Source organism: Elephas maximus, chromosome 4, assembly GCF_024166365.1.
Source record: "Elephas maximus indicus isolate mEleMax1 chromosome 4, mEleMax1 primary haplotype, whole genome shotgun sequence".
NCBI classification, from domain to species: domain Eukaryota; kingdom Metazoa; phylum Chordata; class Mammalia; order Proboscidea; family Elephantidae; genus Elephas; species Elephas maximus.
The window spans coordinates 175,602,435-175,616,573 of NC_064822.1; the positions used below are offsets into that span (position 1 = coordinate 175,602,435).

General features: G+C 45.8%; 2 protein-coding genes across 3 annotated transcripts in view; one reads left to right on the top strand and one right to left on the bottom strand.

Moving 5' to 3' along the window:
• SYN3 (synapsin III) overlaps positions 1-14,139 on the bottom strand; it is a 687,937-nt gene that overhangs the window by 378,590 nt on the left and 295,208 nt on the right. The gene's annotated exons all lie outside the window — the stretch shown is intronic.
• TIMP3 (TIMP metallopeptidase inhibitor 3) overlaps positions 1-14,139 on the top strand; it is a 68,615-nt gene that overhangs the window by 960 nt on the left and 53,516 nt on the right. The window lies entirely within an intron of this gene.

Below are 14,139 nucleotides of genomic sequence, written 5' to 3' on the forward strand. Positions count from 1 at the left end.
GTATTCTAGAGTTTGCATCATCTCCTGCACCCCTGAAGTTTAACATTTTCATTAAGACGCAGCCCAGCCCTGCATTTCTCAGACAAGTACTAACGGAGCTTCTTGCACTGAGAGCTGCAGGCTGCCAAGTTTGGGTGGATTTAAGGGGGGGGGGGGGGCGGGGGGAATGAGAAGAAAAGTCATGGGGTTGACCCTCTCCCTGGAGGAACTGAATTTAAGAGTGTTGATGGCAAGCTGGAGGTGGAGTGTGTGAGGGCTCACTTATCACATAGCTGTGAAAATTCACAGGAAGGCTACTTTTTTTTTATTCCTTGAATGTGTGCAAGGAGGGGGAGAATAAGCAGTGGAAAATATATTTGTCACCAAAAGAATTAAAATGCCAAGGGTCACACCATGGTGCCAATTCGAAACTGGGCTTCCCATCTCGACTAGAGAGGCCAGGGCAAGAAGTGAAACCAGTTTTTATGGAAGGCCTTGGGAGTGTCCTGGGAAACTTGTTTGGGACACTGGTGTTTGGATGTCCAGAGGTGGAGCAGCAGCTGTGAACCATCTTCTCCTTTCCAGCTCATAAAGCATACCAGTCCAGTGACCCCTGCTGTGTGTGTGTGTGTGTGTGTGTGTGTGCTGGGTGTGGGTGGCGATTCAGAGGTGAAGAATGGAGCATGTGTGTTTTAAGTACAGTCATAAAGGGGAAGAACATTTTCCACTGGGTCCTGGTTAAGGGCCTCCACCAGTGTGCTGTGGGTGAAGGGAGGCGGCAGGAGCCTGGCAGGGAGGTGGTGGGGTGGTGGGGAGGGCAGCCTGGGTTGGGAGGGGCACAGCTGGTGGGCCAGGCTGAGTCTAGGAGAAGTTGGGCAGGGGGAGCTGTGGTGACCAGACGGTCATTCCAGTCGGCAGCTGTGCGTGTTTGTGCGACCTGGGGTCGCCCTTGCTAGAAGTTTCTTGGGGCCTGCCCTGGGCACCCTTCCCTCCCTTGGGGAACGGGCTGCCCTGGGTTTCTGCATTGCTTGGGAGGATCCTGGTTGCCTGCAGCCTGGGACGGTTTTCTCTTCCTCCCCTGACTGCCCCCACCCAAATTCCAATGGCCTTTCCCTCCTCACCCCAGTGGGTGACATTCCCACCTGACTAGTGTTGGGCTTTGCTGCTGCTCCTGGGTTCTGGTCTTGCTGAGTGAGATGCAGAGGGACCAGAAGCTAACAGGTGGAATTAGGGTGGGCGGACCTGCGATCCAATGACTCTTCTGCTTGACAACTGGTTGGGTGTGTTCACTGGATTTTGTGTGTATGTGTGGTGGTGGGGGAACGGGACCTCATCCTTCCCCCTTGCCCTTGGCTTTTAGGTGTCCACCCTGTAAATTCACTATGGAACAGTGGAAAAAGGGGCAAGTGATTCCTGCTTCCGCGAGACCTCCTGGACTCTGCTCTCTGTCCGCTTATGCTTCTTGTTGTGGGTATGGGCTGAGGCAGAAAGTCACTTGCAGTTTCTCTGGGATTTATTCAAGAAACAGCTGCTCCACCCCCTCCACCTTAATAAACTGCCCCAAGAAAAGCTAAGGTACCAGAAAATACCTAACGGCCAAAACGTTGTGGTATAGCAAAAATAAAAAAGAAACCAAAAATCTTACATGCGTTGGCACTGATCCAAAACGGTCCTGCCTGAGTTTGGTGCACTGCACTAGTGGCGGGGATGAGCTAATGCTTTTAAAAATGGGAGGTGTGGATGCAGGCTGCCTGGCGTGTTGACCTCCCACTGCCTTACAGAGAGCACCCTGCTGGCATCCAGTAGGTGGCTCCAGATTTTCCTTGCTCAGAGCCTTTCTGGTTTGGTTTCCAGTCTGGGTTGAAGCTCTCCTCGTTCTCTCCCTTGACCCCATTCCCCTTGACCCCAACCACCCCACTAATGCTCTGCTCACCAGCTTCTCCTTCTAGAACCTTCTTGGTTGTTTTCTTTTCATGGCTGGGTGCCATGTTGCCTGGCCTCTCTGTGGGCTCCCCTCATGGCCTACCCCACTCCTCTCTCCCCATTCACAGGTGTCTCTTTTTGCCTTTTTCTCCAAAAGCCCTGGGGACTGGCACAACCTTCTAGATGAGGAGGAGTTAAAAGGTGTTTCTATGGCAACTCCGGGCCCTGTACCCCAGCGCAAGTGTTTAAGAGAAGAATAAACTACATGTTGCCTTATAAAATACCCTGTGGGGAAAAGAAAAGGACTTGGCAGCAGCCAGAACGTGTGTGGGCCCCTGCCTCACCAGTCATTGCCCCTGAAACTCCTGACAAAACCTTGACTCTGAGGAGGAAGGAGAGGGGGCTGGAAATGAAGAAGGTGGCCCCCCTGGGCTGGATGGATCCTGCTTTTTTTTCAGCAGCTCTGTCCAGCTCAGGAAGGGTGGGCAGTGCCAAGAGCTTTCTGAAGATTGAGGGGTTTGTGTGGTTTCTGCAGGGTTGAGGGGACAGAAGAGAAAGAATTCTGTTTCAGATTGCCAAGTCCTCTCTCTGGTCCCATTTTCATCCATGGGGTAGAGTGTTGGGGGGATGGCCCCAGAGCTTATTGGGAATTCGAGAGGGCGGCTCATCTTGGGGCTGGCTGCCAGCCCCAGAGGATGGTCCCTGGATATCTCCAAATTGTTTTGATACGGGCTGGTGCCAGCGGATTCCTTCACTATCAGATCTGAGGTTGTGGTTTTAGCAAAGAAGGCATTTTTAAAGAAACCAGATCAATTCTCTATTTCTCTGACACACAGTCACACCCTGACAATGGGCTCTGTGACTTAAAAAAAATTAAAAAAGGATCAGACTTCAGGGAGGATCTAGCCACTTGAAGGGACCCAGGCTGTGGACATCCAGGGACCACGCAAAGAGGAGAGGTGCTATTATTTAAAGGAGGGTGGAAGAGGGAAAAGACCTCAGCTGGGAGCAAGCAGTTCACAGTTGCTGTCTCTTTTATCCGCCCTAGCAACCTTAAAACTAAAAACCCATTGCCGTGGAGTCGATGCTGACACATAGCGACCCTAAAGGACAGAGTAGAACTGCCCCACAGAGTTTCCAAAGAGCACCTAGTGGATTCAAACTGCTGACCTTTTGGTTAGCGGCTGTATCTCTTAACCACTACATCACCAGGGTTTTCCCAGCAACCTTCAGAGTAGGTATTTCTCCCATTTTCCAGATGGTAAACACCAAGGCTGAACAAGGTAGTTCTTGCCCAAGGCCACTCAGCTACTAAAGGGTAGGGCTAACCTTTTTCCTTTAGTATGTCATTCTTCAGATACTTTTGAACGTATCATAACCCCATCATAAACCTATGATAATCTAAGGCAGGTGGCTCCTCCTAGGATTGAGACAGAGTGATTGTTAACATTTTAAGAATGCTTTACTTCTTGATTTGGGAAGTTTTCCTTATATTATGAAGACAGTCAAAAATGGCCAGTTAAGCAGCATCCTAAGGGAGAGAGAATTTGGTTTGTTTATTTATTTTAGGATATGAATAGAGAAAAGTAAAGAATATTTCTAACGTTCTTTGACTATTAGAAGGAATCCCTAGGTGGTACAAATGGTTAATGTGCTTGGCTGCTAACCAGAAGGTTGGCGGTTCGAGTTCACTCAGAGGCACCGTGGAAGAAAGGCCTGTTGATCTACTTCTGCAAGATCAGAGCCATTGAAATTCCCTGTGGAGCACAGTTCAACTCTGACACGCACGGAGATACCATGAGTCAGAACTGACTCAAGAGCAATTGGCTTTGACTATTAGAACTTGAAGGGATCCTCAAAACCATCACACCAAAGTAAAAAATAAATAATAAAGGACTCACCTTGCCTTACAGAGGCCCAGGGAGAAGTACAGCTAACAGAGACAGAAAATCTCAAGGGTTAATGTTCTTTTCCTTTTAGGTGAGGATGATTAGACAGCCCATGGGGAGGTGACCAGTCTGCGCAGATGGCCTGGGTGGTGGTGGGGAAGCCAGGGAGGGAGCCAGGAGACAGGGTCTGGCCGGAGAAGGTACCCCACTGACAAATCAGTTGTATGTTCCTTTCGCAATCCCTGGATAGATAAGGTTGGAAAAGTGGCTGTGGAAATGGTTTGTGTGGAAGGATTTTTGTTTGTTTTGCAGGAACCATTCAGATCAACTGCTGAATGTACATTCCAACAGGTTCATTAATTAAAAACAAAAACAAAAACACAATTGTCCATTGCATTGGGCTATTACCGTTGCAGCCATTATGGAAAAGGAGGCCCCTTCTTCTAGCCTTTATTATAGTCAACTCCTGGGTGGCCTCAAGAGACCATGTGGGGTTGTGGGGAGGCTTTGGGGCAGGCAGATCTGGGCTCAGATCCTTCCTCTGGGGTTTGCTGGCCGTGTGTGCTTAGGCACATTACGGGACATCTTTAAGCTTTAGTTTCCTTATATAAAAGCCAAAAAACCAAAAACCAAACCAGTGGCCATCGAGTCAATTCTAACTCACAGTTTCCCCACATATGTCAGAGTAGAACTGTGCTCCACTGGGTTTTCAGGGGCTGATTTTTTGGAAGTAGATTGCAAGGCCTTTCTTCTGAGCACCTCTGGGTAGACTTGAACTTCCAGCTTTTCAGTCAGCAACTGAGTGCGTAAACTGTTTGCACAAAGGGGAATGGTGATTTATACCACCTCGGTCCTTTAATTGTTGAAGTTATAAGTATTATATGAATACATTCTGTGTACGTGTATGTATGTCTGTGTGCATCTGCATCTGTCTGTATCTCTCTCTCTCTATCCATGTCTCTATCTACCTATCATCTATTTATCTGAAATCAGATAACTGTAAAGTCCATTTTTATCACTGCCTCAAATTTTGGTCCCTTTTCCAGACTCTTTCTTCCTTGTGTATTTACAAACATAGGTGACCATAGAAATTTTATAGTACTTTTTCCTCTTAAAAATATGAATAGTAGAACACCATAGTGACCTTACGTAACAGAGCAGAGCTGCCTCATAGGGTTTTCTTGGCTTTAATCTTAATGGAAGCAGATCGCTAGGTCTTTCTCCTGTGGAGACACTGGGTGGCTTCGAGCCACTAACTGATTAGCAGTTGAGTACTTAACCGTCTGTGCCACCAGGGCTCCTGCCTCTCAGTATACCATAATTTATCTAACCAGTCCCCTATTGGTGGATATTTAGGTTCTTCCCAGCTTTTTATCCTTAAAAAGGACACTGCAACAAATAATCATTGTACAGTCCTCTTGTTCACATATGTACATGTTTCTCTATGCAAATATACATTTGGAATTATTGGATATAGGTATGCACATTTTAATAAAAACCAAAAAACCCACTGCCATTGAGTCGATTCCCACTCCCAGCGACCCTCTAGGACAGAGTAGAACTGTCCTATAGGGTTTCCAAGGCTGTGATTCTTTAGGGAAGCAGACTGCCACATCTTTCTCCCACATATGTTTTAATAGGTCCTGCCAGTTTTCCCTCCAGAGTGGCTGTGTTAACGTAGTTCCTTTTGGATGTACAATTTGAAAGGATGGAGGAACTAGTAGATCCCTGTCCCTGGGATACTTCCAGGCATCTCTCAAATGGGAAAACTATTTATAATTTCTATGCCTTTCTAAAGTTTTCTTTTTCTTTTTTCCTTACTACCCCTTTGACCCTTTGTAGGGAACAAAATTGGGTCCACTTGGAGCAAGCTAATCATGATGTTTTTATAGGGAAAGAGGGCCTTAAGTGCTAGGAAAACGATGGCCCTTCACTTGCTAAAGGTTATGGAGTAATTCAGTTGAAGATGGTTTTATTTTTTTGCTTTCCTAATAAGCAACGGCTTTTCTTACACTGAATTTGTTTGACTTTGGGCTTTTGCAGGCACCCAGGTTCAAAAGCACACGTAGTTGTATTTTGTGGACCCACACTGGGTTTTGTTTGCTTACTCAAAGATGTCCCCTAGCTGACTGGCCCCGGTCAGACTCTTGGTGGCAGCAAGGGGACTCATCTCTTTGTCCCTCCACCCCCTTATTCCTGCATTCGAACTGTGCTTGGAGAGGCATGGTGGGGTGGCCATGTGGATGGAGATGGACTCCTGAGAGGGAAGCAGGGTGGGCTCTAGCCAAGAAAGACTCAGAGATCTCGTCATTATGGGAGCTGAAAGGGCTGGTTTAAGAGAGAATGTCACTGTCCTACATAAGACCCTTCAGTGGCTTCCCAGGGCTCTTGGGATAAAGTATCATAAAGTGGCCTTTACAAGAGCCGTATCTGCCCACTTCATCTAGCTCTCATCACTGGCCCTTCCCACTCCAGCCATGCATATTCTCTCTCCGGGTGTTTGTACAGCTCTCCCCTTGGTTTTGAACACCCCTTATTAGCATCTCATTTTCCAAGTCTCACTTGGTCCCATTTCCCTGCATACTCCCTGGCATTGGTGCCAAAGAACAGTCACGCATGGCCCAAATCTTTTTTTTTTTTTTTTTTTAAATCTCCAGTAGAAGCCAAATTCTCTGAAGCTACCTGAGAAATGGGAAATTCCCAGAGGGGGTCATCCCTGGGCCAGGAAAGACCTAAGGGAGATAGATGTACCCCCTAGATGGATGCATGTAATGCCTTGGAGAGGGGAGGCCTCTGATATGTTGTCCTCATTACTTGATAAGTCTAGTCCCATCTTCACATAGATAGGATCAGGAGTGAACATGACACTCCTCCACCCTCTCAGAGAAAAAAAAAACGGAGATTTCTAAATGCCACCCCCGCAAGGGATCACCAAAAATAACAACTACCGTTCATTGGGAGCCCTGGTGGCACAGTGGTAAAGAGCTAGGCTGTCAATCAGAAGGTCAGCAGTTCGAATTCATGATTCACTCCTTGAAAACCCTATGGGACAGTTCTACTCTGTCCTATAGGGTCGCTATGAGTCGGAATTGGCTCAATGGCATTGGGTTTGCTTTTTTGGCTTAGATTCACTGAGGTGCACTTATGCGCTCCAGGCACCGGACCAAACTCCTTGTTCTATTTCATCATAGTCAGCCTTCCCATGACGGGGAGATTCCCCGCCCCAGATGGCTGATTATCAACCTGAGGCTCAGGGAGGTAAAATCACTTGCCTAAGATCACACTGCTAAGAAATGGATGACCCGAAACTCACACCTAGGTTATCTCCAAACACTGTATTCCTGTCCAGCCTCTAGTATGGACTAAGGGCTCCTCAGCCTTGGTAAGATTCTACTTCTTTGGCAACCTTCCCACATTGATCTTTTGACTCCCCATTGTCAGGATTCCCCTCAGAATTCTTATCTTTGATTTTCTTCAGAGCCAGCCTCTCCGGCACCTGACTTCCTTGCTGGCCCCAATTTTATTACTGCATAGTCAATTCTTGGATCCCAGCAAAACCGATCTGATTCCCCATTTCTGATTCCTAATCCAATACTCTTTCCGCTGTATCAGCAGCTCCCAACCTTGTCAACACCAAGGGGTATTTTTCTTTTTTCCTCTCAGTGGATCCCATATTTGGAAAAAATATCCATCAAACTTCATGTATTGAGTGTTAGTTTTTTTTTCCATTAAAAAAGAAACAAGCTAAAATACATCTGTAACTGCCAACTCTAGCCAATCATTATTCTGACATAATCAGCTAGTAATACACTAACTACTTGCAGCCAAAAAGCAAAGCAACTTGGCATTTTCGTAAGCCCAGGAAGCTTTCTCACGGGTTGTTGGATGATTGTGTGATTTTGGTTGGCTTTCTGAAATACTGAAAATAGCTTGTGGACCCCTCTGTAAGTCACTGTACTTTACTCTCTTGAGAAAGGTTCTTACAGTTTCAGGCCAGCTTGTTACCTCCTCTACATGGGCAGGTCCCATGCCCCTGCTGCCCTTGCCGTCTTTCTACATTACCCACAGTGCTGAGAACGGGGCTGGCGGAGGTAGCAGGCTACCAATATGTCACCCTTGAGTTGCATCTCATGTCACAGGAGGTGACACGAGCCCGGGTATTTGTTTTCCTATATTAATCTCTGACGGGCTGGAGAGAACAAGTATTTATGCTAGCTAAAGGGACTTACTAAATAGCATTTGACAGGAGGCCATGCGGTGTCTACCCCAGCTGTAGTGGAACTAAGCGGCCTTCTTGGTTGGTTGCTAAAAAATAGTGTCTGGAGAGGGAGTGGGGCCCCTGAAAACCTTTCTTGATTCATTTACAGGCCATCTGTGAGCCTGAGATGGTTTGGCTACCACAGAAGGGCTGGTCCACACTGCCCAACACCCAGTTCCAATTTATGTTCACTTAAACCTTATCACCTAGTGGTGGCATTCATGGCTCAGGGACTAGAGACTTTAAGTTCTCTCAGGCCTGCGGCCACCTGGCTTTCTGTGGGGGTAGGGAAGGGAAGGAAAGCTGTAAGATTTGGCCTCGGGGAGCCCAAGGTAAAGTTCAGCCAGTGGAAAAACAGAGCCCTCAGATGACTGGAGTCGGGGAGGGATATGAGGGGAAGTCCTGAATAAAGCAAGCCACTGAGAGCCATTCCAGAACCAGAGACCGTACATATTACACAGCAATTACCCCTCCCCCATTCACACAGCTTTGATCCCCTCTTGGAATGAGGGTGCCTGGCATTGGATAGCCCAGCTGCCTACAGAGAGGGACTGTTTCATTCAGAAGTCTCAGGGCTCCTGCAATTCCCAGATTAGGGTGCAAGGAAAGTGAGCCTCGCGACCAGGGTCAGACTTCATGAAGACTTGGTTTCGTGATTTGATGGACCACTGGGGCTTGGCTAACATGCTGTACTTCAGGAGCTGGGAAGAATTCTTTTTTGACCTAGACCATACCATCATCATGAAGAGACTTGGAGGTGTTAGTTTAGAAAAACAGTAGCTCTTGTGAGCTCTGCTGCTTACAAGCTTAGACAGGTTCTCCGGACTCAATTTGCTCATCTGTAAAATGGGAGGGGAATAATAGTACATACCACATTGGGCTGGTAAGGAGATTAAATGAAATAATTCATAGAAAGTGTGTAGCACTGAATCTTTCACATGGTAAAAGCTCAACAAATGTTTTAGCTTTTACTACTTCTTATTGTTGTTAGTTGCCGTCTAGTCGATTCCAACTCTTGGCAACTGCATGTGTACAGAGTACCCTCCGTGGTGCAAATGGTTCAGATGCTTGGCTGCTAACTGAAAGGCTGGAGGTTTGAGTCCACCCAGAAGGGCTCCAGAAGAAAGGCCTGGCTATCTCCTTTCAAAAATTCAGCCACTGAAACTCTATGGGGCACAGTTCTACTCTGACACACATGGGGTTACCATGAGTCAGAACTGACTCAACAGTGACTGGCTTATTGTTAAATGGCGGGGAAAATATTATCCCTTTATTTTAAATACGGAAAATGGGTCCCTGAGGGTGATATGACCTTTTCCAGGGTCACATAGAGAAAACTGAGTTTCAAAATCATGGTTTTCTTGACACCCAAGTCTAATGCTTTCCCACTTCCTCACACTACCTCCCACAGGACAGACAACCAACCAACAAGCTCCCTATTCAATATTTTCATGACTCTATTTTACAGTCTTATGTCCACTTGATCACATTTGGTGATCACACCACCTCAGTGAGGAAAGCAGGGGGAGGGGTCAGAGGGTGGAGTCATTTTCATTTAGTGGATATGGGTATTGATGGTTCAGTGGCTTGGCCATACAGCCAAGCCACATGGAATTGGGATTTGAACCCATGTCTTCTGAGGCCAATGCCAGTACTCTTTCAAGGGTCTGGTGCTGCCCTTCCCTTCTTGAGACTGCTTCAGCACATTTGCTCTGTAGGTGTAGGTAGAAGATGCTATGGTAGCCAAAGGGAGGGCTGGGGAAATGGATTGGTGACATTGAACTTGGACATCAAGTTGGTACCCCCTGTTTCTCCTTCCCCCAGGGCTGAGAGATGCAGTGTGGTGTGGAGAAGAGAGTACTGACCTCGAGTCACAAAACTTTGGTTCTAGTCCCAGGTCACCTCTTGACCCTGGAATAACCTTAGTGATCTCGGCCTCTTTGGCTTTCAGTCTCTTATCTGCAAAGTAGCAGGATTGGCTATAGGTGGTATGCATCATATATTTTATTCACATGTACTTATAGTAATCTATATTTTACTGAATGTCTACTATGTGTCAAGTATTTGTGGCTCTAAGTTCCCTTGGAAGGGGCTCTTTGCTCTAGCTGAATGATTGAGTGCCTAAATCCATCAGTGACACCCTTTAGAAGGTAACTTCTTTAGAAATATGGTCTATTAAGATAAGAGCTGGGGTCTCTGTGGTTGTAAAAGCGGATGAGGTTTTGCACAAAACCTTTTATGAGCTGAGATACTTTGTCTGATGACATATTTGACCACCAAACTTCCTGTTGGAGGAAAGCTGATATGTCAAACAGATAGCAGCCTTAGTCAATGCTAGAATCAAGAATCAAGGTCACTTCAGTGTCTGCCACTGATCACTGGAGGGCCTGGCAAAAATTATTTTGAACCAAAGTAATACAGGCAAGAGAATGGGATTGAGACCCAATACTTGTGAAAACAAAGCCTTCCTTATCTGTCTACCCCTGAACAGTCCCTTGTTCCAGAATACATGGATAATAACTCAACTGAAACATTTGTCTATAGCTAAGAAGACTTCTCTCAGGGAAGACCAGCTCGGATGAAGACCTTCAATTAAGGTGTGAGTGTTCTGATGAAATCTTTGTTCACATGAAGGAGAATGGGGTTTGGAAGACCCAGACTAAACATATGTGCCCTGTTGGGCAATGTCAATCCCCGCCCTTCTCCAAAGATAGCTCACAGACACCCAATGATCCTGTGACTAGAGCTTTCTGACATAAAAGGTCACTGGAAGGACTGAGAGATGCAAGAGAACCCCAACGTTACAGGTGGCTCTTGGGGTGCAGCTCTGCGCAGATGGGTACAGTGCGAAAAGCTTACACCTGAGGTGAGCAGGTAGGTGTGGGTTCCAGTTCCTTCTTGGACTGATTCTCTCTTATCCTGGGTTTCCTCAGGTCTCAGACCCAAATGCCTACAGGGGCTGGTCAGAGAATCTGGGTGTGTACATGTTAAACATGTTAGAAGATTACTGACTTCTACCAAGAAATACATGGTTCCTCCATTTCTTGTTTTCCCACTTTAGAAGGAAACATGGGTGCTCTTAGGGACTGAATTGTGTTCCCCAAAAAGATATGTTGAAGTCCTAATCCCTAATCCCTGTTACCTGTGAATGTGACCTTGTTTGGAAGTAGGGTATCAGAAGATGTTATCAGTTTAGTTAACATGAGGTTATTCTTGACTAGGGTGGGTCTTAATCCGATATGAGTGGTATCCTCATAAAAAGAGGAGAAGAGACACAGAGAAACACATACACAGAGAAAGGATGTCACAAGCAGGTACATCTACACACCAAGGAACACCAAGGATCACCAGTGTCAGCAGAAGCTAGAGGGTAGTCATAAAGCAGATTTTCCCTCAGAGCCTCCAGAAGGAATCAACATGGCTGACAGCCTGGTTTTGGACTCCCAGCCTCTAGAACTGTTAAGACAGTAAATTTCTGTTCTTATAAGCCACCAATTTGTATGATTTATTATGTCAGGCCTAGGAAGCTAATACACATACTAAGTATTATTTTGTTACTATAAGACAAACAACAAAACAATGAGCAAACGTGATGATAAATGGCAACTCATCTTTGTCTTGGGGAGACAATAGAGAGTAGTGGGGACTGTGGTGAGCTAAGGAGTTCATATCTAGCTCCAGTCTATGAGAATGTGGGTCTAGTGTTGCCAGATTTCTAGCCTTTTAGGATAAGCTACAAACCTAACTTTCTAATGTGCAATCTTCTGATTTTTAAATATCAGTGCAATTAAAAAACAACACACACATATGTGTGGGCCAAACAAAACATGTCTCTGGGCCAGATTCAGCCCTGTGGGTCACCAGTTTGGTGACCTTGAGTCTAAATTTAATATCTTGAATTTTCTTTGGGTTCTAGAAGCTCTGAGTGAATAAAACCAACAGCTTTTTTGGGCAAAGTGATGGACCCCATCCTTCTTGTCCCCTGAGAACATTGCTCATATGCTTCTTACTGTACTGTCCTCACTTCCTGAGGTAGCTAAGCACACAGGGTCTGGAGTAAAACTGCCTAGTTTGAACTTTGGCCCCATTAGTGCTAGCTATATGACCCTGGGCAAGTCAGTCTTTCTCAACCTCATTTTTCTTGTCTGCAAAATGGAATGTGCAATAGTACGTTTAGCCTGTGGGAGACTTCATCGAGAATAGTGGGAGTCAAAGGCTTGGCTCATTGCCTGGCTTGTGGTAAGGGCTTGATAAATGTCCGCCATCATATTATTACTACTTCTCATTACTGCCTCCCCCTAAACAGTGAACCAGGTGGGGTACAGGTCGCTAACTTTTACCAGCACATTGCCTGACACATAGTGTTGTTGTCATTAGCTGCTTTCGAGTCAGCCCCTGACTCATGGCAACCCAATGCCCAAAAGGATCAAACTGTTGTAATACACAGCATTTTCACTGGCTGATGTTCCGAAGTAGATCGCCAGGCCTTTCTTCCTAGTCCATCTTAGTCTGGAAGCTCTGCTGAAACCTGTTCTCCATCATAGCAACACGCAGGCCTTCACTGACAAATGGGTGATGGCCGAGCATGAGGTACATTGGCTGGGAATTGAACTTGGTCTCCTACATGGAAGGGGAGAATTCTACCACTGAATCTGGAATGAATGAGGACATTTGAGAAAGACAGCATTCCAAGATTTCTGTACCATAGTGTACTGAGCTGTGTGTGTGTGTTGGAGAAAGAAAGGAGGTAAGACTGGATCAGTTTTTACATGTTGACCAGCTGACCAGCTTGTTGAGAAAAAGCTGTTCTAAACTGCTAAGATAGTGTATTAAACTGTGACAAGTATCTTGGAAAATAAAATAAAAGCCATTGCTCACCCTTTCCTAGGCGGGAAGACAAGAGGTGGCTTGGAAAACCAGAGTCAAGATTTAGGACCACAGGTGCTGATGAGTGTGCTAACATCATGGGGCGCTTTGGCAGCTTGACGGATTTTATTTATTCAGGGCTCCTTTAAGCCAGAGGAGATTCTAAAATTTAATGCCCCATCTGGATAGTTAACATCTGTGTTCTATTTTGTTTAAAACAGTTAACCCCAAATAGTTCAAATTCCTCCTGGTATCCTTTAGAGAAGTTTCTTACCAGGTGACTCACAACAGGGGAACAGAAAGGGAAAGGTTAGCTCAGCACTGTCCAGTAGAAATATTTTGTGAGCCACAAGTGCAAGTCAGTGTGTACTTTTAAATTTCCTTGTTGTTGTTGTTGTTAGTTGCCACTGAGTCGATTCTCACTCATGGCGATCCCACATGTGCAGAGTAGAGCTGCTCCACAGGGTTTTTAAGACTGTGACCTTTTTGGAAGCAGAACGCCAGGCTTGTCTTCCGAGGTGCCTCTGGGTGGGTTCAAACTGCCAACCTTCTGGCTAGTAGTTGAGAACTTAACCATTTGCACCACCCAGGGACTCAGTGATATAATACTGTATTTTACATAACCCAATATATCCAGAATGTAAGCAGTTTAAAAAATTATTATTGAGATTTTTTACTTATTAAGGCTCTGAAATCTGATGTTTTACACTCACAGCATCTCCCAGTTTGCACTAGCGACATTGATGTGGTTGGCTGTATTGGACAGTGCCAGTCTAGCCAATACCTGCAAACAGAGGCATTTTTTTCCCCTTCTACCTGTTTTATGAGCTGCACACAAGGAAAACTAGGGTGCTTTGGGGCTGACTCAGGCTCCGAGGTCTACTGCCTCAGCGTTGCTGCAAACTGACTTCCAGGCCACGTGGGTCCCCACCTGACCGAATGTTCTGTCTTGACAAATGGAGAAACTGAGGTCCAGAGAGTAAAGAAGTTTGGTCTATGACAGAGCTAGAAGTAGAGTAAAAAAATAACAATATCTGATGAAATCTGACATTTACTGAGTTGGTTTTATATGTCGAAGGCTTTTAACTCTTTAAACTCTCAAAACCATCCAATGAGGTAGGTGCTCATCTTGCAGAGGAAGAAGCCGAGACTTAGAAGAATTAAATATAAAAGCAGCTAACATTTAATGAGAGCTATTCTAAGAACAAAGGAGCCCTGGTACAG